The following is a 21,576-nucleotide window of genomic DNA, read 5'->3' as shown; positions in this document are numbered from 1 at the left end:
CACAAACACCGTGTGGGAAAGCTGCATGGATAAGTGAAAATAAATATTTGAAGGGAACAGAAAGGTGTGGGTCACTCAAGGTGTGCCCAGCCTGCGTAAAGTTGTGACCCTGCCGTGTGGTTAAACACACAGCACTGCCCGCCGCTGCAGGTGTAAAGGCTGGGGAGAGGCCTAGAACAGAAGGGGAGCTTTGATTTGTTAACAAAAGAAAGAGGGCGGTGACCCGTGGGCCTGCTATTTACCTAACTTTGTCTGCCACGGCCTTAGAGTTCATGGTGGCCCACCACGGGGACTAGTTCTTTTAAAGTACTAGTCCCCGGCGCGGGTGTACAACCATCCCTTCGAGCTCATCATGGCAGTGAGTGAAATCAACTTTTGGTTACATTCAGAATGCCCGGTGCAGAAAGAGCTGTGAGTGTGTGTGATAGAGGTGAAGGCCACGTGGACTCTGTGCTGAACGACGAGCACACAGGGGAATGAGCAGCCTGGAAGGGCATTGTTCACCATGCTGGTGTCCAGCGAGATTCCTACTAATGACCGGTTTACCCAGTGCAATATAATACGCAATGGAGCCGTGTCGCATTAAAAGCAATCCTTCCTCGTTTAATGTTTTTTGGCAACTTAACTTTTCTTATGACGAGAGTATCAAGTCTGCTTTGACAATTTAACTTGCGTTTTTCTTAGACCGCGTACATTGTCAGGGCACTCTTAATTTCCATGCATGTTGGACAGTCCTGGCATGGATTCGTCGTTTTAATAGTTGGTGGGTGTAATCAATGGATGGTGCACGGACATGATAAAATAGTATTCACCCTAATGTTGTACACCAAGTGCTTTACTTATAAGAGGATAAGTATGGATTTAGTGGGTCCTCTCCCAAAATCAAAAAGATGATATATCGATATACTGGTTATTGTCGATTACGCAACTCGATACCCAGAAGCATTTCCCCTACAAACACCAAGCACGAAAAAAACATCAGTGAAAAGTTAATAGAATTGTTTTTGAGGGTAGGATTTCCAAGAGAGATTTTGACAGACCAGGGTACCCCCTTTGTTTCTCGTTTAATGAAACAAGTCTGTAAAACCTTAAAAATTACCCAAATAAAAACATCGGCTTATTACCCTCAGACAGATGGTCTGTGAATGCGATATAACGCCACCTTCAAGCTAACCATGAAGAAAATGCTAACTACCGAAGGGAAAGAATGGGACATGTTGTTGCCACTCGCCCTCTTTGTTATTTGAAGCCACGTTCAGAGAAGCTTGGGTTGTTCTCCCTTTGAACCTCTTTACGGGAGACAGCCACAAACCTTGCTAGAAATGACAAGAGGAGCGTGGGAACAAGAGAAACAAGAAGAGACACAACACCATCTAGAATACAGCCAAAGCCTAAGAAACCGCATACAGAAATTGCGAGATTTTGCTCCCAAAAACCTAGAAAAAATTCAAAGAAGCCAGCAGATGGCTTACAATAAGGGAAAGAGGTGACAACAGTTACAGGTCCATGACTGGGTGCTCCTATTCCTACCTTCCTCAATACGCCAAAAACGGGCAGAAAGGAAGGGACCATATGAAGGCGCTGAAAGGATAGGCCTCACTACTTACCGGTTACACCTTTCCTCAACCAAAACCCAGATATACCACATAAATCTACTAAAGAAATGGTTGGGACCCCTCCCAAAAGACACCCATTACGTTTTGTCTGACTCAAAACCCATTCCTTCAACATTGAATAAATTGCCCATAAACGAACATCTAACAGAGGAACAAAAAGGGTCTCTTCAGCCCCTCTTAGAGTCCTTCTCCACCATCTTTTCGGACCTCCTGGGAAAATCAACAATACTCGAGCATGCCATTGTTACCACACCAAATAAAGTAATAAAACAACGCCCCTACAGAATACCAGGCGTTAGGCGGGACGCAGTTCCTGCCGAAATACAGAGCATGTTACAACTAGGAGTCATAAAACCTTCCAGCAGTAACTGGTCTCCCCCATTGTCATAGTTCTGAAACCTGATGGTTCCATCCGTTTTTGTATAAACGTCTGAGCAGTCAATGCCATCTCGAAATTTCACTCATACCCATTACCAAGAGTCGATGAATCGAGAAATTAGGCTTAGCCCAATATATAACCACATTCGACCTTACAAAAGACTATTAGCAGGTACCACTTAAACAGGAAGACCAAGAAAAAAACACCTTTAGTACCTCTAATGGGCTATACGAGTTACTGCACTGCCTTTTGGGTTACACAGAGCACCAGCAACGTTCCAAAGACTTATGAACAAAGTTTGTTCCCAACATCAAGAGTACTCCTTAGCCTTCATAGACGATATCATAATATTTAGCCCTAACTGGGAACTACATCTCGTCCATTGTGGGAAGATATTCCAAGCACTTAGGACTGCAGGGCTCCACGTGAACTCCAAAAAGTCCAGGATAACCTTCACCAAAGTCAAATATTTGGGCTAATTATTGGGAGATGGGGTTATCGCTCTGCAACAAGAGAAATTGAGAGCAGTCTTAGACACCCCCTTCCCTACCACCAAAAAAGGCATTAGATCCTTTTTGGGCTTACAAGGCTACTACCGCCGGTTTAAACCCAATTATTCTGAAATAGCAGCACCACTAACCGAGCTACTGAAGAAAGAGAAAAGGAACTAAGACTTGGTAAATCCTCCCCAAGCCGCCAGAAAGGCATTCCACAAGCTCAAGTGAGCCATAACCTAAGGCGGAGAAACCAGTAGGGAAGACCGGAAGAAACAGAACATCGAACAGCCTTCCGAGAGGGAGAACTGGAGCCTTGGGGAGGTCACAGCTTGTTGGCGAGGAGGGAAAGTCGAAACAGAAGGAGACCAAACCTCACTGGAGTCACCACGCCATGGCCCCGGAGTGACGTGGCTCTTACAGGTGCGTGGGCGTCTATGGGGCTTTTGGAAAGGGGCTGAGTCAGAGAGGGATGGGAGGGGAGGCCGAGGGGTGAAAGGGACCCAGGGAAAAGGAAATAAGTGAGATGGAAACAAAGACAAGAGCAGAAATCATCGGCTACTCTTCTTGTTTTGGTTGCTCCAACCCCCTCCCTTCACATATACGCATAGCTATTATTTATCCTTCACATCCTCCTTTGATTAAATCATAAAGCAAAAACACTTACCTGAGTCTTTACCTTCTGTCTGAGAGACGACCGCGGCCGAGGCTCACCTAAGGGAATGAAGTGGAAGACCCTGTGGGAAAGAAGAATACAAAAGAGACAATCAATCATTGTGATTTCCTGTAATAATAATAAAAAGTGCATACCAAGAAATGATTCAATGCAGTGAGCTCCTTCTTGACCGACGCTTCTACAATGGGGAGCTACAAACTCTCCCTACAGGGAATGGGAGACAGACACACAAAGACCAACAGAGACACACAGACAGACACAGACACACACACACACACAGACACACAGAGACCAACAGACACACACAGACACACGGGAAAGCAAAGTAGGAAAACGCTACATACAGTTGTTCTATGCTGGCATATATACATTATTTTATAAAGATGGTGGAACTATTGATTTGAATGCACTCTCTTTTCTTAAGTCACACATGTATGACGCAGTTCAGAGTCTGGAAAGCCCTGCAGCCCCTGCCCTGAGTGCTGCCTCTCAGTGTCCTGAAGATGCCCCCGCGCTCGTGCGTCACCCTGGGGTCAGAGGCCTCCCTCACCTCTGCTCGAGCCCCGCTCAGTGGGGGCTGCAGGGCCTAGGGGAGGGGGCACCGGGGGCCCGGATGCCTGTGAGGAGTGTGTCCCGGTGTGTTATTCCCCCTCCGAGTGACGCGCGAGCTCAACAAAACAAAACAAAACATGGGGTCTCACTGCTGCGCACGCGCAGGACCGCGCGTCACGGCTGCGCATGTGCGGAGCAAAGACACACGTCCTATCGCCGAGTTAGGCCCTTGCACGGGGTACAGACTGTAAACCGCCCTGGACAGAGGGCGCGCAGCCTCACTGCGCCTGCGCAGAGAGACACTTCCCGCTCATACGCCTGCGCAGAGGAAAGACACTTCTCCCAGAGGAGTCGACCGAGGAGCTTTGCATTTAAATATATCTCACCCTGTGCTGTGGCGCGAGGCGCCTCGTGCTCCGCGGCGGGAGGCAGTTGTATCTCATTCATTGTGTCCCCGCGCGGACACTGGAATTCAAGGCCTTCCTGACCTCGCGTTCCTCGGTGGGAGGCAGTGTCTGTCCTCAGCGCATGCGCAGTTGTCCATCTACGGTCCTCTAACCCGCGCTCATAGTTCAGTGATGGGGTTACTCAAAGGCCTCAGAAAGCTCAGCCAGACCCACAGCAGGGCCCTCAGCACCCGCAGCAGGACCCACAGCAGGGAGCGCAGCAGGGAGCACAGCACCCGCATGAAACCCCAGGTGAGGTCAGGAGATACAAAGACTGTCTGCTGCTGGAGGGTCTCGAGCCTGCTCTCCGGGGTTCATCTGTTGTTGTTGTTGTCTGCATCGATACAGGATTATTTTGTCTCCACAATGCTCATTGGCCCTCATTGCTGGAGTTGGGTCACTCTTTTCAAGGCCTCAGCAAACGGTGACATTTGTTTCGCCTGTAAAGTCTGTGATGAGAAGATCGACCAGTAAAAGTAACACATGTACAGGATAAAAAAAAATAGAAAAATAAATAGATAGCAGTGTCCTATCCATAATGTAGCAAAATACAGTAAACCTAGGTAAAGTGCATATTGTGAATATTACTATACGAATGACTTCACAGATCGCACATAGATTTCCGTGCAGCCGTAGCTACAATGCGCAAGATCGATGCAACATTGTCCAATTTAAATTTGCAGTCAACAGCGTCTGTTAAATTAATAGGTGACAATTTTTTAAAATACGGAATTAGCAACCATTGTGCATATTTCATATAGTATTTACTAAAGACTAAAAAGTGTAAAAGCGTTTGACCACTGTGACCATCACATGGACATGGCAGTGAGCCACGTTTTGCGTTATAACTATAGGGAAAACAAAGCAAATATCTTACGGTCCCAGCTCTTAGACGGAATAGGAGGCCTCTCTCCCATTGGGACATCGGTAGTGCAATATAACTTGGTAGACAGTGCTAAGGGTGCTCAATGGATATAAATTTTGCGACCGTTTTTATATTCAATTCCCTTTCTAGTTTATCCGCGCTATAAAATGCGTACAATGCTGTCTTTAAAACGTTTTTGTCCATTGTTACAGCTATGTTTGAGTTGGCAAACAGTCTACCAAGGTTAACGCTTTCCAGACCGTTAACTACCCCAGGAAGCCATGGAATATCCATCCCTTTCTCACAGCGAAGACTATCATCTATTATGTCCCTTGTGAGAGAAGCCTCGGGATTCTCCATTATGGCTAGCCAAAATAGTACAGGGCGGGCCCTATGATGTCTTCAATGTATCCTAATTTCAGTTTGCCGTGACATATGTACAGAGGGGTGGAGATTGGGGCGCCCAAGAGTTTTCTACAAAATCTACTTTCCTCTGATTGGACGCAAGAGCAGTTGGCAACACTCCATTCCTCTGCCTCATAGGTAGCTATTGGTACACACAGGATCTTAAAAATCTTTAAAAAGGCTGGAATTGTTCCCGATTTTCTAGGGCGGAGGAGACTGAGGATTGAGTTAAAAGCCCTCGAGAACTTACTTTTACAATATGCCAAGTGTTCACACCAGGTGCCGTTCGCAGCGAAGACCATTCCCAGATAAGGGGAAGTAGCAGTGCAAGTAAATTTTTGGTCGCCCACAGAGATAAAATATTAACAGACATTTCCTTGGCCCACAAGGCATTATAAAAGATTTCTTAAAATTTGTTCATAAATCTAGGCCGGACATAAAATCTGTGAAACCTCGAACTAAAGTGCGTAGTGCATTTGGTGTGCGACCAATTAAAACTGCATCATCTGTGTATAAAAGCCCTGGGAGAGGTTTGCCTTGAATTCTGGGAACATCATTAGTTAGTGTGATCAGTAAATTGTTTATATATATGATAAATAGAAAAGGGTCCAGAACACACCCCTGTCTGACTTCTCTATCTACACTGATGTAATTGGAAACTTCTCCCCCAACACCAATCCTGACCTCGCTTTCAGGTCCGTATGGAGATAGGCTAAATAATGAACAAGGGCCTCATCCAGTCCATATTCTAAAAGGATGGACCATAGACGGGACCTATTGACAAAATCGAAAGCTGAGGACAGGTCCATAAAAGAAAGCTAAGTAAAGTGGCAAGTGCTGTGCAAAAGTGTACTTCCCTATGATCAAATTAAGATTAAGACTTTGCTCGTTTGTGCCAACTTTACCCCTGAAACGTAGTTGGCATTGTTCTAAAACTGATTGTCCTCTGTCCAGGTTAAAATTTTTGTGTATAAAACTCTGCCTAAAATTTTAAGGTTGTTATCTATGAGGGAGATCGGTCTACAGCAACAAGGTTGTGTGCAATCGCCCTTTTTTAAAAATGGGAACGATCGTGCTAGTAGACCATGTCTTAGACAGTGGGGCATTGGTTAGAATATGAAAAATATTTAACAACAGTGGGGCCCAAAAATCTGGTTTATATTTAATAAGATCAATGGCCAACCCATCAGGGCCTGGAGTTTTATTGCCCGCACTCTGACGTATAGCCTCCTCAACCTTGTTTATTGATAATGGGATTCCAGGTGGCACCCTGTTAATAAAAGGGTCGGATTAAAAAGCAGGCTCTTGGTAAATAGTGGAAAAGTGACTTTCCCAGGTGGCGCTCATTATGTTGCATCTGATGGGAGGGAACGGTTGTCCAATTGATCTTTAGCGGTAGTCCAAAATATATTCCCATTATTTAAGCTGGTGGCATTAATGAGCGCATCCCATTACACCTAGGGCTTTGAGATAGGACCTTGCGGAGCTTTCTGTTGGCAATTGAGCACTCCTGATTGAACCATCTAGGTTCACGCAGTACTGTACAAATGGGTTTAGACAGCAAGGATTTAATGGTCCACTGAGTTCGGTAAAGGCGCTGATAGCCACTGGGTGTGGAACAGGGCCTCTAAGCAGATGTTAATAAGATTCATGTTTCCCCTAACCATAGAGCTGAATCGTTCTGTGTTATTAATGCCTCGCCAGCCAGTCTGAGGTTATCTGTAGATGGTGATCGGTCCCTAGCACCACATTCTGTCTGAGGCGTTGGAACTGGAGACATCCGTAACGTTATTTGTATTGGGTTATGGTCCCCAAAGATTGTGGCCATAATTTCGGCTTTAAGCAAGCTTGCTTCTCAAGCGGGGGAGATAAAAAACATTATCAATTGTAGATGAGCAGCCCCTCCCTCTGAATGTCGGTTCGGGGGGGGCATTATCTTTTGTAGTTGCATCAATTTCCATAACATTAATTAAGTTAAGGGTGTTCAAATGGTCCATTAGCTCTCTACCCCATTGCATGTTTGTCTGCTGCTATGTGAATATTCACTTGACCATGAGTAAGTTAGCTTAGCATTAAAATCGCCCCCAGACAGATTCCTACTGACTTGAAAGAGTCGTTGGATTTTACAATAGATGCAATACAATTAAACAAATATATAAAATGCATATTTGGAACAGAATGAAAATCACAAGACCTGCCAAACGCCATTCAGCTACAAGCAATGCGCCCGCATGTTTATGGGTAATTCCTTCCACCCGAAAAGGAGCGTTTTTCAAAGCACAGCAAGGGGGTGTTCGCCATGACCCTTCATCAGTATGAACGCTGTACCCTTCAATACGTTTTATTTGGTAGCCGAAACCATGCACCTTATTGCTGCTCTACTATAAACAAAAATCACACTTTGATACTAATATACACCTGGGGTATACTTAGACGTGGGCTATTGTGTAAAACTAAACAAGCCCACACACAGAGTGTCCCGTATGCCACCCATAACCGTCAAAGTTCCTATTTTACACACACAAGCAAAACATGTTTCTAAACATGGAAATAAATATAAGTAAACTCAACCACGATTATAAAAGACTTCTAGACAGACAAGCTGTTGGCCTTCACTAAGCCAGATGACTCACTGAGTTGACCCGACATCCGAGTGTGACCTCTACCAAATCTGAATACTCGTAGGGCAGGCTCAGCCTTTCATCCTTTAGAGGGTGATAAACTGGTCGCCATTGAGCTGGTAATAGGAACATCGGGTTATAAGGCTGCAATTGGTGTGATGCAGAAATGTACTTCTAATAACTCGTCCCACCCGTAGAGGTTTATTCACAGTAAATTACACCTTGTTCACTCCTGAGGCAGATAGAGGCTTAAAGCTTCTGCCTTCAGTAAACAATGTTATGTTATGTTATGTTAACATTTTGATTAAGCGCAACAGCTGCCCCAGCAAAGAGGCGTCCCGGCGCTGAGGATCCACAAGTACCATACCAATAGCGGAGAAAGAGCTGAGGCAGGAAGTCCTAAGGAGAGGGGAACAGATGGGTCTTAACGGCTTTCCGGAAGGCGGACAGGTTTTCCAAGGAGCGAATATTCAATGGCAAGGAGTTCCAGAGCTTAGCTCCCAGAACCCTGAAGGAGCGACCACCAATACGGCAGAGCTTTGTGCGGGGTACTATTACTAGGTGTTGGCCTAAAGAGCGCAGACTGCGCTGTGGCACATAAGGTGTTAGAAGCGGGCGCAGGAGTTTTGGGCATCTGGATTTGAGGATCTTGAATGCCAGGGTGAGGGTTTTAAATTGAATACGAGATTCAATGGGAAGCCAATGCAGCTTTCGAATGGTAGCTCTGACAGAGCATCTGCGGGGAAGACCCACCAAGGATCTTGCCGCCGAGTTCTGAACTCGTTGCAATCGCGCTATCTCCGCTTTGTTTGCACCCAAAAATAAAACACTGGCATAGTCCAATCAAGAGAGGATTGTGGATTGTACAATGAGTTGCCGGACTTTAGAGTAAAAAAAATTGAGTATCGGGTTAAGACTCCTCAGCAGGCCCACACAGGTAGCTGCCACTCTTTTTGAGTGGGTCTGGAAGCTAAGCGAGGAGTCTATCCAGACTCCCAGGTTTTTGACTAATGATTTAGGTGGTGGAATGGTGCCCAAAGAAGAGGGCCACCAGTGCTCGTTCCAATAGCTGGTATTCCTCCCAACAAGCAGCACCTCCGTCTTACCTGCATTGAGCTGCAGGCAATTGTCCGTCATCCACTGGGCTACTGCAGCCAGCCCACTCCTGAATCTCGAGGCCGAAGTAGATGGTCCTTCGGTGAGAGTGATTACCAGCTGCGTGTCATCTGCATATGACACCAGCGTTAGATCCCACTCCTTAGCCACTACCGCAAGTGGCTGCACGTAGAGATTAAAAAGGAATGGGCCAAGTGCAGAGCCCTGAGGGACTCCCTGGCCGATGGAATGGGACTGGGAGAGAAACGGGGGAGCCGACACCCGGAAGGATCTGTCCTTCAAGAATGAGCGGAACCATTCCAGGGCAAGACCGGTAATCCCTACTGTCGCCAGACGATGTAGCAGAATGTCATGTGAAACCGTATCAAAGGCTGCGCTGAGATCTAACAAAATCAGCGCAGCGCTCTGACCGGCATCAAGAATTGTCCGGAGGTGTTCAGTCGTGGACAGGAGGGCAGACTCAGTACTGTGGCCCGGCCTGAACCCGTTTTGTGATGGGTCTAGGATGTTATTTTGATGCATATATTGGGACAATACGTTGCTAACATGAGCCTCCGCAAGTTTAGACACCCATGGGAGCAACGAAATGGGCCTGAAGTTTTCTAGTTTGGAGGGGTCCAGAGTAGGCTTCTTGATAATGGCGGAAACCCATGCTTGTTTCCAGACAGTCGGGACATTGGCCGAAGAGAAGGAAAGATTAAGTATAGAGGCCAGAGATGGTAGAAAGTATTCTAAAGACTTAATATTGGAATTAGTGGAGTTAAGTGGATCAAAAGAGTGCTGCGGGAATGACCTATATATTTTTTGCACTTTTTCTACAAAGAAAATGGCAAGGTACTCACACTGCTGCGCGGAGGTGATACTGGAGACAGGGGTTCTGCTACTCTGCAGTTCTTGCACCAATTTAAAGATACATTTGGTGGGGTTCGGGCTAGAGTTGATTTCTTCTGCATAGAAAGAAGCACGCGCGGAGCAAATAGCTTTGTGATAGAGTTTTTGTTTGGCCAGATAAAATGCTTTATCCCTATCATTGTAGTCCCTTCTCCAGATTCGCTCGGCTTTTTTACAATCTTTCCGCATGGATCTCAAAGTGTCATTATACCTTGGGTTGGAGGGGGATCTGCGCCCCTTAGTCCATTTAGCTGGAATGAGGGCATCTAATCCTCTGGTAATCCAGTCATGGAAGGCGGCGTATGCCATATTGCCATATTGATGTCCATATTTGTCTCATAATGGAATGCTCCTAGAGTAGAGTGGAGGTCATTGGTTGTAAGTTTATGCCAAGGCCTCTTGAAGCGCCGGGTTGGCTCATCCTTGTTGAACATTTCCCTGACCATCATAGTAATTTTGATTAAATAGTGATCTGTCCATCCCGTAGGTTTAGGCACATCTGTCCTAACCTCCGGGATATTAGTAAAGACAGGGTCTAATACATGCCCAGCCGAGTGCGTAGCAGTCTGAATTAAAGAGTCTAGTTGTAAGGCCGCAAGGTCCGCCAGGAGATTTTTGATGGTAGGGTCATGAGTCAAATCAAAATGGAGGTTTAGATCTCCTAATATTGTGAAGTTAGCCGAACCCACAACCAAGGAGTTGGCCACCTCAAGGAGAGCTTTGATGAACATTAGAAGCAGGTCCAGGGGGTCGATAGATATAAAGCCCTGACAGAGCAAAGTGTGGGCCCATAATGATCTTAAATCGAGTGCTTTCACAGCCATAAATATCTTCCTTAATAAAGGAGCAGATATATTGATTTTTATAAATGACTGCTATGCCGCCGCCCCTTGCGTCTCTATTTAAGGTCTTGATCAAATAGCAACGTGAGGTTCGGTAGACTGGTCATGTTGTCACATAAAAAAAGAATGTCAGGGTTCTCATCAAGGAGGAGTGTGTTGACCTCTAAGTGGTGTTTTGCGAGAGACCTAATATTCAGTTGGAGGACGGTAATAGGTGTTTGTTTAAGCGAGTCTGACCTGTGCCCAGATAAGCAGGGACTAGGTGTTGTGAATTCACAAGACTTACATTGTAAGCATGTCTGTCCAAGGTGGCCTGATAGCTCATCACAGGTCTGGCCAGGGTTCAGGGCAAGTAGAAGCTCCCTATCATAATGGCGAATTTCCCGTAGAGCTTGGCCAGGGGGACAGGCGAGAGGCGATGTCTTGGCGATGACGGGCGCAGACGGGCTTGCCTTCGGCGCGCAGACGGCGCGCCCGCTGCGCTCGTCCGCTGCGCTCGTCCGCTGCGCATCCGGGGAATGCACATGGTTTATAGAAGGGGGGCGTGGCCTAGCGGTAGTGGGCGTGGACATAGGGCTCTCGGTGATGGCGGCAAAGAAGATTGTTGATATGACTCGTGGCAGCGCTAAATTCCGCTGCGCGGGGAAACCAAGGGTGTGATAAGTAAATAATAGGTGCCCAGGGAGAGGAGTAGGTACATAAAAACACAGTCTCACGGTCAATTTTATTTAAAAATGCAAACAAGCGCTCTCCCGGCTTCCGCCTCAGGAGGTAGGATTCTCTGGCTTGCGCTAGTGATCAGCGCTGCTTAAATGCCTTCGGCGGGGGCGTGGCCTAGCGGTAGTGGGCGTGGCGTGGCCATAGGGCTCTCGTGATGGCGGCAAAGAAGATTGTTGATGTGACCCGCGGCAGTACTAAATGTAGTAAAACTTGGAGGAGGACATCTCAATACGGACCCCCGGTCCTCCCTCCCACCCCGCCAGAACCAAGAATCCCCATAATAAACACATAACTCCATTGAAAAGCAAACTTAAAAACTAAACAGGGGAAACAGTAACGACCGCCCTACCTCCTATAAATACAATGGTAACGAATCCCACTTCAGAAAACCCATAGTGCCAAACCCCAACAGTCAGTCTCATCCTTGACCCTTCCGATCAGTGGAGCAAGCCACTTCCAGACAGGCTTTCGCCTCCGCAGGATAGTCGGAATGTGAAAACAGTTCAGTATAGTTCCGTATGAGGCGAGGCAAAGTTATAGAGTCCCTAGGAATTTTATCGGCAGCAACGGTGACCCTCGTCGACATAAGCTCACTGTGAAGGGACGCCCCTTACCTCCCGGACACAGCGCAACCGTAGGAACGCCCATACGGGCGGCATCACTAACCCACAGCCAAAACCGGCTACACCTCTCTCTGTCTCCCTGCAGGCGCCGACAGCACCACCGGAACCCAGCGGACCGGAAGCGGCCTGGAATGACCCCGGAAGTGCGACGTATACTACCGGACCGGAAGTGACCCCGCCTGACCCCGGAAGCCTTTCCTCAGGAACCCGGTCAGATGATAGAAAAGCCAGCGACGCCGAGGAGACAAGGTTCCCAGCGGTGGACTCGTGGCAGGAGTTGGCGAGACGCGAAGGACCGACAGCGGAGACTGTAGGAGAGAGGACGAGGCGAGCGAAGGAGGAAGAGGAAGACGTTTGGTGCGAGGATTGGTGGCATCCTCAGGAGGTGGCTGGAAAGCGGCCGTAACTCGGATGAGAGTTACGGCGGGGCACGTGAGTAAACTGTTACCATTCTCCGTGTTTCCCCCTCCCCGTGTAAATAGTATAAATAGTGTAAATCTTTAGTATACATCCTGCACAGAAGTCACGCGCACACCACTGTGTATTATATTCACCCCTCCACTGTACAGTACCTTCCACCCAACCCCCCCCCACTTTGCACCCTATCCCTACATCCCGACTTTTCTTTCCCTTCTTCCCCTACCCTACCGCCCTCCCTCACGGTCTATTTCCGCCCTCACACTCCCGGTGCCGGTGTCAGTCGACCGAGTTCCGTGACTATTGGAACTAACTGCCCTGTGTCTCTTTCCTTTATCTCCGAGGGACACCCCAACGCCCGCAACCAGGAAGGAGAACACCAGCCCTGCAGCGGAAGACCAGCCTGCGTTCTCACCTGCGGACCCTCCTCGCTAGGAACCCCAACCCGACCCACAAGGACTGTACCTAATCACCGTGCCCAAGAGCTTGACTTTGCTGTATACAATAAAACTCGTGCTAAACATAGCACATTACATCCGGCCTCCACGCCTGTTATTCCGGCCCGCACACCCCCACACTCCACACTCACGACGTCTGTGCCTCTGTGAGGGAATTGAAAGCGTCAAAGAGGGGTAGAATGCTGAATCATTCCATAGAGAGATCCCAGCAAGAGAGTCCGGAAGGGGAGCAACAATTAAACCAAACTCGGTAGACGATGTTGGTGGGCTTGGCAGACCATAGGGCACGTCGAGTACACGATTATCTACCATCACATTGCCATGAAGCTCCGACACCTCTCGTGGCACAGGGTACACTGCCGCTACAGGGACCGCCATGGGTGATGTAGGCTGATCAGGATTTTGAGACGGTGTAGGGTCCGGTCCCACTTGTCCAAGTCCGTGTGCAACCACAATCATTTTTCAGACAATGAACTCCACATGGGAATGTAAGGCCCCGATCGCTGCCAATACAGATCGTATCGACGGTTCAGACTCAGTCCGTCCCACCGAATCGTGGTCCGAGACACCCATGTTCGCGTCCTCCCGAGGCCCGGCCTACCCCGGGGGAATCGGCTAATTTTGGGACGGACTGTCGCGGAGGGAGAACGAGGACTTACCAAGGTTGCGGTCCAGGTTCCGAGGCCACAGGCGTAGATCCCAACCCGGCAAACACCGGCGGGGTTCAGACCGGGTCTCCGGGCCAGGGACCCACACCCGCAGCGCACTGTCGTGCCTCGTCAACCCTCCATCGATTGTAGGCTAGAACAACGACCGCCGTCAAAATCGGGCTTAAAATTTTTTCCCATGTCCAAGGACCGGACCCTGATGGTCACCCATGTTATTCAACTGGAACCCGGCTGGGCCAGTACTCAAGTCCCCGGATCACAAGCTGGTGTAGGCCCCAAACTAAAACTCGACGTAACTTCGTCCACAAAGCTGGAAAAAATCCCGGGATTGCACCAAAATATAACGTAGCCGTTCACACACCCGGAGGCAGGGTGGAAATTCAGGATTTGTAGCAGGATTGTCCGGCGGAGGACGGAGGTCGGCGGAGCCGGGAGCCTATGCGGCCATCTTAGTTGCGAGCGTAGCTCCTCCGTTTTCTCCATATTTGTTCGCAGATTAACCCGGTTTAGTATTCAGACACATCACACAAGGGTCTTTCTAGGACTCTTGACTTGGGCCTCCAAATGAACATCTACTGAGGTTTGTCTGGCTCGTTTTCTGGTTTCCGGGACGAATGCGGTCACGCAGCATGTTTGTTTAGGAGATTAGACAAAGTAATCACAGTGTTTCTTACAAAAAATAAAGCGTGAATGCCGTGTGTAATAAAAAAAAATGATGTCAGAGAAGCGCATTTGTTTCTGAAGCAAACTAATCAAAGTAACCAGCGTAAGTAAAAAATCTGGCTACATTGTAAACGGTAAAAAAAGTAACCAACACGTAAAAACGGACTCTGGAGCAAATGAGTTTTAAAGGTGTCCAATAGCTTCCGGTAGAGACTATATAGAAAACTGAGAAAAAGGAACACATCAAGTGAAAACGGACTTGGAAGCAAATGAGGCAGGAGGAGTAAAAGCACAGAATGGGAGGCTGATGCTAGCGGTTTCGAATAGAAAGCTAAAGAAGGGAATGTTTGGGAATGGAGAAGGGGTAAGAATAGTTGCAAACAAGTCGGATGGGGGTGGGGGTGGGGGAGAAGCAGAGTGAGCGAGTGGGAGGGAAGCACTGGTGAAGCGTCACGTTTCAAGAGCCTGGTGGGTGGGGGGGCGGGGGAGCCAGCTAGTGGGAGGGAGGAAAGGAGCATATGGGGATGGGGTGTGAGTGAGGGGGATCAGAAGCCTTTGATGGTGGTGTGCGAGGCGAAGCGCGTACTGGAGAAGCGCCACGCTTCAAGAGTTAACATGCATTGTGAGAAATCCGAATGGAATCTGCTTGGTCAGAGAGTTTGTTTTAACTACATTACTCTCGTCTATTTATCCCTGCGGGATAGAATAGTCGAGACCTCAAAACTTCATCTTGCAGACGAACCAAGAATCACGCTTGAATGTCACAACTTTTTAAAACAAGGTAGTCAGGAAAGTGTGGCGAATATATTGCAGCTCTTTGCATTTTGACAGCCCCAAGCAAATTTGAGAACAGAGTGGATGTATGTAGCAGAGACGAGTCTGTTCATCCAACGTGAGTGGTGATATCCGCTTTGCTGATCTGTCTGCAGTTATGATGCTGCTGACAGTAGCGTGTCTGCTAAAAGTGATGGCGTGACTGGTGGAACAGTAAAGCCAAATAAGAGAAAGTTATCTTCCGACACCGCAGTCTTCGTGACTAAGACCAGTAATACTGTAGACTCTTGAGACTCACAGCAGTAATTTCTTCTTTCAGAGCGTTATTGCTGCAGATGGAGTGAAGCCAAGAAGTAAGCACATTACTAAGGTACCAACAACGTTCAATATTGTTCATTTGTATTAACTGTTTCTCTTTTGCATCATTTTGAAATGCATTTTCTAGTTTTGTTGCTTTTTGTTTAGTTTTTTTCTTGTAGGTTGTTACCTTTGGTTTAAAGGGAAAGATGTTGTAGTGTGTGATCTTAATGCTGCAGTTTGCATTTCATTACCATTATTTGCTTATCCTGGAAAATCTCCAGGGTGTAGGAGATTTGTTGTTCCAGAGTTCATTCTTCAGCTTCTGGGCAGTTGTCGCTCTGTGGCTACCTGTGGTCCTGTTTCTCTGCTCTTCTTGTAGCAGCTCCTATCAGAGCTTCATCCTCCCGCCAACGATAATAAGATGCCAGGCATCACACAACACAGACTATGTTGGGTTAAGTCCATCTGCTCTGCGCAGTTAGAGCTAAGATAAAGTTCTACGGACCCATCAGGCTGTGAATGTAACCTAAGGGCTTAAGATGAAATGTAGAGCTTACCTCCTTCCTGAGTGGCTCCAGTCTGCTGTGTGCAGACCCGATAGCTGGCAGCACCCTGGAGTATGTATGTATAAATCAGATTATGTTGGAAGTAATCTGCAATATAGTGGCAGGCAGCCCCCTGCCATAGAGTAGGGTTTCTCATAGTGTTTTAATTCCTGACACATTAATGGAGATTGTCTTTTAACAGGCAGAAGAACAACACTGACCATATATTTCTCTGTATTTGTTTTTAAAATGATGTACACATTCGGAATGGCATTTCATTCTGCTGGAATAATAAGACAAGTTATCTTGCACTCTATGTTGTTGCATGGATTTTTGGCTGCAATGCATTCCATGTTTTATTCAAACGTGCTTTCTACAGGGCGCACATACATGATTTGCTGCTGTAGAGAAATAATGCTCCTGTGTACTGTGGCAGATTCTGAAATATTGAAAAACTTCATGATTTCTCTTTCAGCACTTCATAGTAAAACCTTTCAATTTTTGACTTAATCATTTGGCAGAAACATAACTTTGTACCATTAAAATAGTTTTGATGGGGAACATTCATGTGGGTGTGGACTGGCTCGACCAGAGTGCTCGCTGACTTGGAGGAGTATGGAGTTGACCACCTTGCCTGGTCCGGTGTGGAACCAATCCAGCGATGCTTTGCTGCAGACTCATTTGCCCTGATAGCTGGTCAATAGTTTGAGGAGGAGGAGGTGAAGAGCTGGCTAAGTGTGCCATGAGCCTGGCAGTTCAGTACATCCCTGAGAAATGAGCTTTGAGTCGATGTAGTGTTCCTCTTATACCACGTGCAATTCATCCTCTCCAAAACCTCAAGAATTCCTGGGTGTCAAGGGCGGCTGATTCTGATTGGGTGCTTGATAGTTTTCCAGAAACTCATGTTCTTGATTGTTCATGTTTGTCAGTAGTTAATTAAACACGCCCAGGGGTTTTATCTCTTCAGTGACACAAGCTGCAATAAAACTTTCTTTGTCGTCAAAGAATGGAGGGACTGTGGAACTGTCATTCATCTCACTGCTAAGCAGAGCAGTGTCATGCTTCACCCTCACTCAGGCCTCTGATTTTGACCAACATCGCTTAGAACAATGGGACTTTAAAGACAATCCTTTTAATGAGAAAAGCAAAACTACAAGTCCCTTAAGCAATAGTGGTGGAAGGTGTCACGCATGACCTGGAGCAACATCCGATTCAGCACACCCAGTTCCATTTTTTAAGTATTTGACACAATATTGAATTTATAACCTTTGTTTTTCATGGTCATGAGTCACCAGATATACTAAAAACGTGTCTTTTATTTTCAAGGTCAATTAAGTAATGGTCACCAGCTTGGAAGCTCTGTTAATTCTTCGGTATTTGTCATTGATCTCCACATGTGGCTGGTTTGGGTCTGCCCCTGCATCATTCCCGATAACTCACACAGGTAAGGAGCTTGTAGCAGCAACATGAAAACCCCATACTCGTCTTTAAGAAGTGCGCTCCGAGGCAGGTATCCGATCATTTTTGTGAAACAAGCAAGGGTCAATATCTGCTATGTACATTTGTTAAAATAAAACACAGTTATACTGTTCCGGAGGTTCAGTCCCAAAGACATTATTTAGTTATTTATTTAATTATACAAGATTTATAATGCGCATGGCTGCCCCAGTGACGAGGCGTCCCAGCGCAACCAGAACCGGCAGCGAGAACAGGGGGGCTTACAAACACGGGAGATTACAGAGTGGGGAACAACCATGTTTTTAATGATTTCCGAAATGGCAAAAGATTGGTGGTCAATCGAATGCTAACTGGCAGAGAATTCCAAAGCTTGGCTGCCATGAAACAGAAAGAGCGACCCCCCGTCCTTGCCCTCCTCACTCGAGGGACACAGACCAAACTGTGGTGTACGGAGCACAAGGTGCCCCTGGGCAAATAGTACTTCAGCAGGCCAGATAGCCCAGTAGGGGCTTGCTGTTTCAGGATTTTGTGCGCAGTGCACAGCACCTTGAACTGAATACGAGCTTCGATCGGCAACCAATGCAGTTTCAGAAGCACTCGTGCAACAGATTGGGATCTTGGGAGTCCCACTAACATGCGGGCTGCCGCGTTTTGAACCCTCGGCAGGCGTTATTGGCCCCTAAGTATAGGGCATTGCCATAGTCAAGCCTCGCAAGAATGGAGGCTTGCATGATGGTTTGGCGAACGCTGGGCGGAAAGAGACCAAGCAAAGGCCTCAATCCTCTCAGAAGGCCAAAGCAAACAGCAGCAACAGCTCTGGTCTGCTTCTCGAATGTTAGACCGGAGTCGAACCAAACACCCGGTTCTTTACCGTCTCCTTCAGAAGCGGGGCAGGTTTCAGATGTTCAGGCCAGCACTGCTTGGACCAAAGCTCCTGGTCCTTCCCAAAGAGAAGAATCTCGGACTTGCTGGCATTTAGTTGAAGGCAATTAGCCTTCATCCAGTCGGAGATAATCGCCAGATCCTCTGTAACTGAACGCAGATACCCTAGGAAGCATGTGCTTTTAAGGCAAGTTGCGGTCACTTACCTGAAGGTGACATGCTTCATCATTGGGCTATGCTCTTCACCAGGTCGGCGCTACAATGCCGGGCGGGTACCACAAGAGGGGATTTTGTCGGAGATCTTCTAACACTATCAATGCTACAGCAATTCCTTCCTAGTGCTGAACATCTTTGAATCCCATTGTTCATGACGAGCTCAGCTCGTCATGAGCACACAAGCAGTGTACTGCATGACCAGCTGAGCTCGTCATGAGCATGGAAGGGGTTAAGAAGTACGCCGGATAAGCATAGTAGGTCAGAGGATGTTGTGTCATAAGATGTGAGATTGGTGAAGTCTGAATATAAGATCAGCTATCGACCAGTTGCCACAATATAGTTAATGTGATCTTCCTCGTCCATGTTGAGATTAAAAACAGTGGCAGAGAAACTGAGGAACTAATGGCCCCTATCACTGTGTGAAAATGTCGATCACCAATGGACCTGCTGGTAAGCTGGGGTCTATACTTCAGGTCAACCTTTTTTCATGCCTTGTGTAGTCATGGAGCAATCTGTTGACATTTTATCAGGACCAAATATGGGAAAATGGGTAAATGTGACCTAATCTTCTCCACAGCGTGAGGAGCTCTGTAACTCAAAGCCCTGCACCGTGCATACGTGATAAGGTGCCTATTAACTTCTTACAACCACAGGTGAGCACTGCCTAACAGAGTGCACTAGATACGGTAACCCTCCTAAAATTCAGGACATATTGACTTATCCAATAGCGAGGACGCCGCATCAGAGGGCAACTGGTTGAAAAGCACATGCGTCTAGTGTGCCTGCATTCAGTTAGAGATAATGTCTGTGGGACTGAACCTCCAGACCAGTATACTGTGAGTTGATTTATATGAAGAATGTGTATACTGGACTGTCATTTTCCTCAGCATCTCTTGTGCTATGTAAAATAAAACACAACACACCGGGAGGCCAACACATCTATCATACATTTAATGCAAAAATAGCAAAAGGCCAAGCAAACTAACAAGTGACAAGTGTCTTTGCAATGGACGAGAGCATCCACCCTAAAGCAAGTTGGAGTATATCATGCTAACGCTACACAATGTATTTTTATGCACTTTTCTCCTAATACAAGTCAATGAAACATGAACACGTGATAGAAACAGTTACTGAAACAACACTAATGAGTAGGAGGCAGGATCTTCTCTCGAGAGGAATGTGAGGAGTCCGTGAGGTGCAGATAAAAGATACACAGACAAGCTGCAGAATTCACTGTTTCTGGAAATAACACTTCTGTTTGTCAATATTCAATTTACTACAAGATGCAGGAAAGTGTGCAGATGAACATCACTAAATAAAATGGTTCTGGGCCCTAATAGAATCATGTAACTTTGCAGGCATATTAAGGCGAACAGTCACAACAAATTAATATAAGAATATTGTAATTTGGTTTTGTAATATATCAATGCACATTGAGGCATTCATGTGTAACCAATTATCGGTATTAAAGAAACCAGTATATCCAGTTATGCTTTCTCAATTCCTGCTTGTAATGAATACCAGAGGCTAGCGTTGTTGCTAGCCAGCTCCAGTCACCAGTGGCCCGTCACATATTATCCTCAATAGGATCAATGCCCAAGGCCTGTGCAGCCGCTAACCTGCCCTAGTCAGTAGTGACCTCCCAGACCTGTTATTCTGCATATAATCAGCAAGGCTTCGGCTCTAAATACACTCACCCCCACATCCTTCCCGTATAATAGCAATGTAATTTATTTACTTACATCATACGGTAGGTATCGCACTATATCACACGATCCCAAAAACAAAGAAAATCAAAAATTGCCTAACCATTCAGCACTCCATCTTGTCAAAAATGACTAAATCACACCAAGCACTATAGCCTGCCACATCACATGGCACACTCAGCCACAACATGACTAGATACCACTGCAGGGATTTGGGACCATTAATCCTATGTTTGAGGCATGTGTGCTGTAGATGCACATGCTTTGCATACTTCTGTCATCTTGTGTTGGTTCCGGATGTTTGCAAGTTGTTTTTCTTTGAAGAAGTCTTTCCAGTCACGAGGTAAGGTGACTCCTCCTTTCAGTGATAGTGCACATGGTCATTGACTCCATTGTTAGATTGTTTTTTACCCCCAACGGGTTCGGATGTGTATTGCTGCGCTCCGAAACCGTTCCTCGGGTTCCCCTCGGTGCGCAGCAATACACTCTACCCTCAACAGTATTGTTTCAGTATGCATTTCTTTGTTCTCCGCATTTCAGATTGATCGACAAACTCTCCATTATTGATAGAAATCCTTGTGGGCAACCGTTGGGCTACGTAGGGCCAGCCTTCTACAAATGGAACGGACTCCATTCCATTTCTTTCCTTGGTACCACGCCAAGTACCCTCGCACTGGCCTACATCAAGTTTGTAACTTATGTCTCTCTCCGGAGGACAAGGAGGAAGACTGTGACGCTTGTAAGTTCTTTTAGTCCAATAGGACTCTACCCGATCATCAGGCTCGATGACGAGAGAGGCAGAGCCAAAGCATTCAAAACACTCTGGATATCTTTGCGGAAGAATCTGACCTAGAAGAGATAGAAGCGTCCTCCATTGAAGAAGAGGCGATTCCAGAGTCCGATTCCGAGCTCGAAATCTATCTGGAGTCCCAAGATGTGCCTTCGGGACATGGTGCCGTGAGTACCGAAGACCCCTTGCCCCCTAAATCCTCTTCTAAAACTCATAAGGCTACAGCACCACCTCTGCCTTCTGGCCAAAGTCGGCACCGAGACAATGTTTCCAACGTCACATCCCTCGGCTCGGCACCAAAACAAACCGTCAAGCCTTCCAGCTCCGGATCGAGTCAGAAGGAATTACCTTCGGATCCGAAATCATCAGGCTCCAGGACAAATCTGGTTTGGAGCCGAAACCCTCCGCTTCGAAACACCATCTCGCTTCTGAGGCAAAACATTCTATAGACTA

At 46.9% G+C, this 21,576-nt stretch overlaps 2 protein-coding genes across 4 annotated transcripts in view; one reads left to right on the top strand and one right to left on the bottom strand.

Annotated features, from left to right (window-relative positions):
- Positions 1-3,954, bottom strand: part of LOC144806381 (uncharacterized) — a 41,837-nt gene extending 37,883 nt beyond the window's left edge. The window contains exons 1-2 of one of the 2 annotated variants that reach the window (XM_078672745.1): positions 3,867-3,954; positions 3,157-3,226 (exon numbers count right to left, since the gene is read on the bottom strand). The gene's annotated coding sequence lies outside the window, so the exon portion shown is untranslated. The other variant, XM_078672744.1, reaches the window with a different exon arrangement.
- A 362-nt stretch (positions 3,955-4,316) lies between these two features.
- LOC144806385 (uncharacterized) overlaps positions 4,317-21,576 on the top strand; it is a 56,208-nt gene continuing 38,948 nt past the window's right edge. Inside the window, exons 1-3 of one of the 2 annotated variants that reach the window (XM_078672751.1) lie at positions 4,317-4,415; positions 15,546-15,596; positions 17,398-17,515. The gene's annotated coding sequence lies outside the window, so the exon portion shown is untranslated. Of the gene's footprint in view, positions 4,416-15,000; positions 15,597-17,397; positions 17,516-21,576 lie in introns of those variants that run through there. The other variant, XM_078672750.1, reaches the window with a different exon arrangement.

Source organism: Lissotriton helveticus (genome assembly GCF_964261635.1).
Source record: "Lissotriton helveticus chromosome 1_1 unlocalized genomic scaffold, aLisHel1.1 SUPER_1_unloc_67, whole genome shotgun sequence".
Taxonomy (NCBI): Eukaryota; Metazoa; Chordata; class Amphibia; order Caudata; family Salamandridae; genus Lissotriton; species Lissotriton helveticus.
The sequence above is the reverse complement of the archived record's forward strand: the minus strand, read 5'-3'. Positions and strand labels throughout refer to the sequence as shown.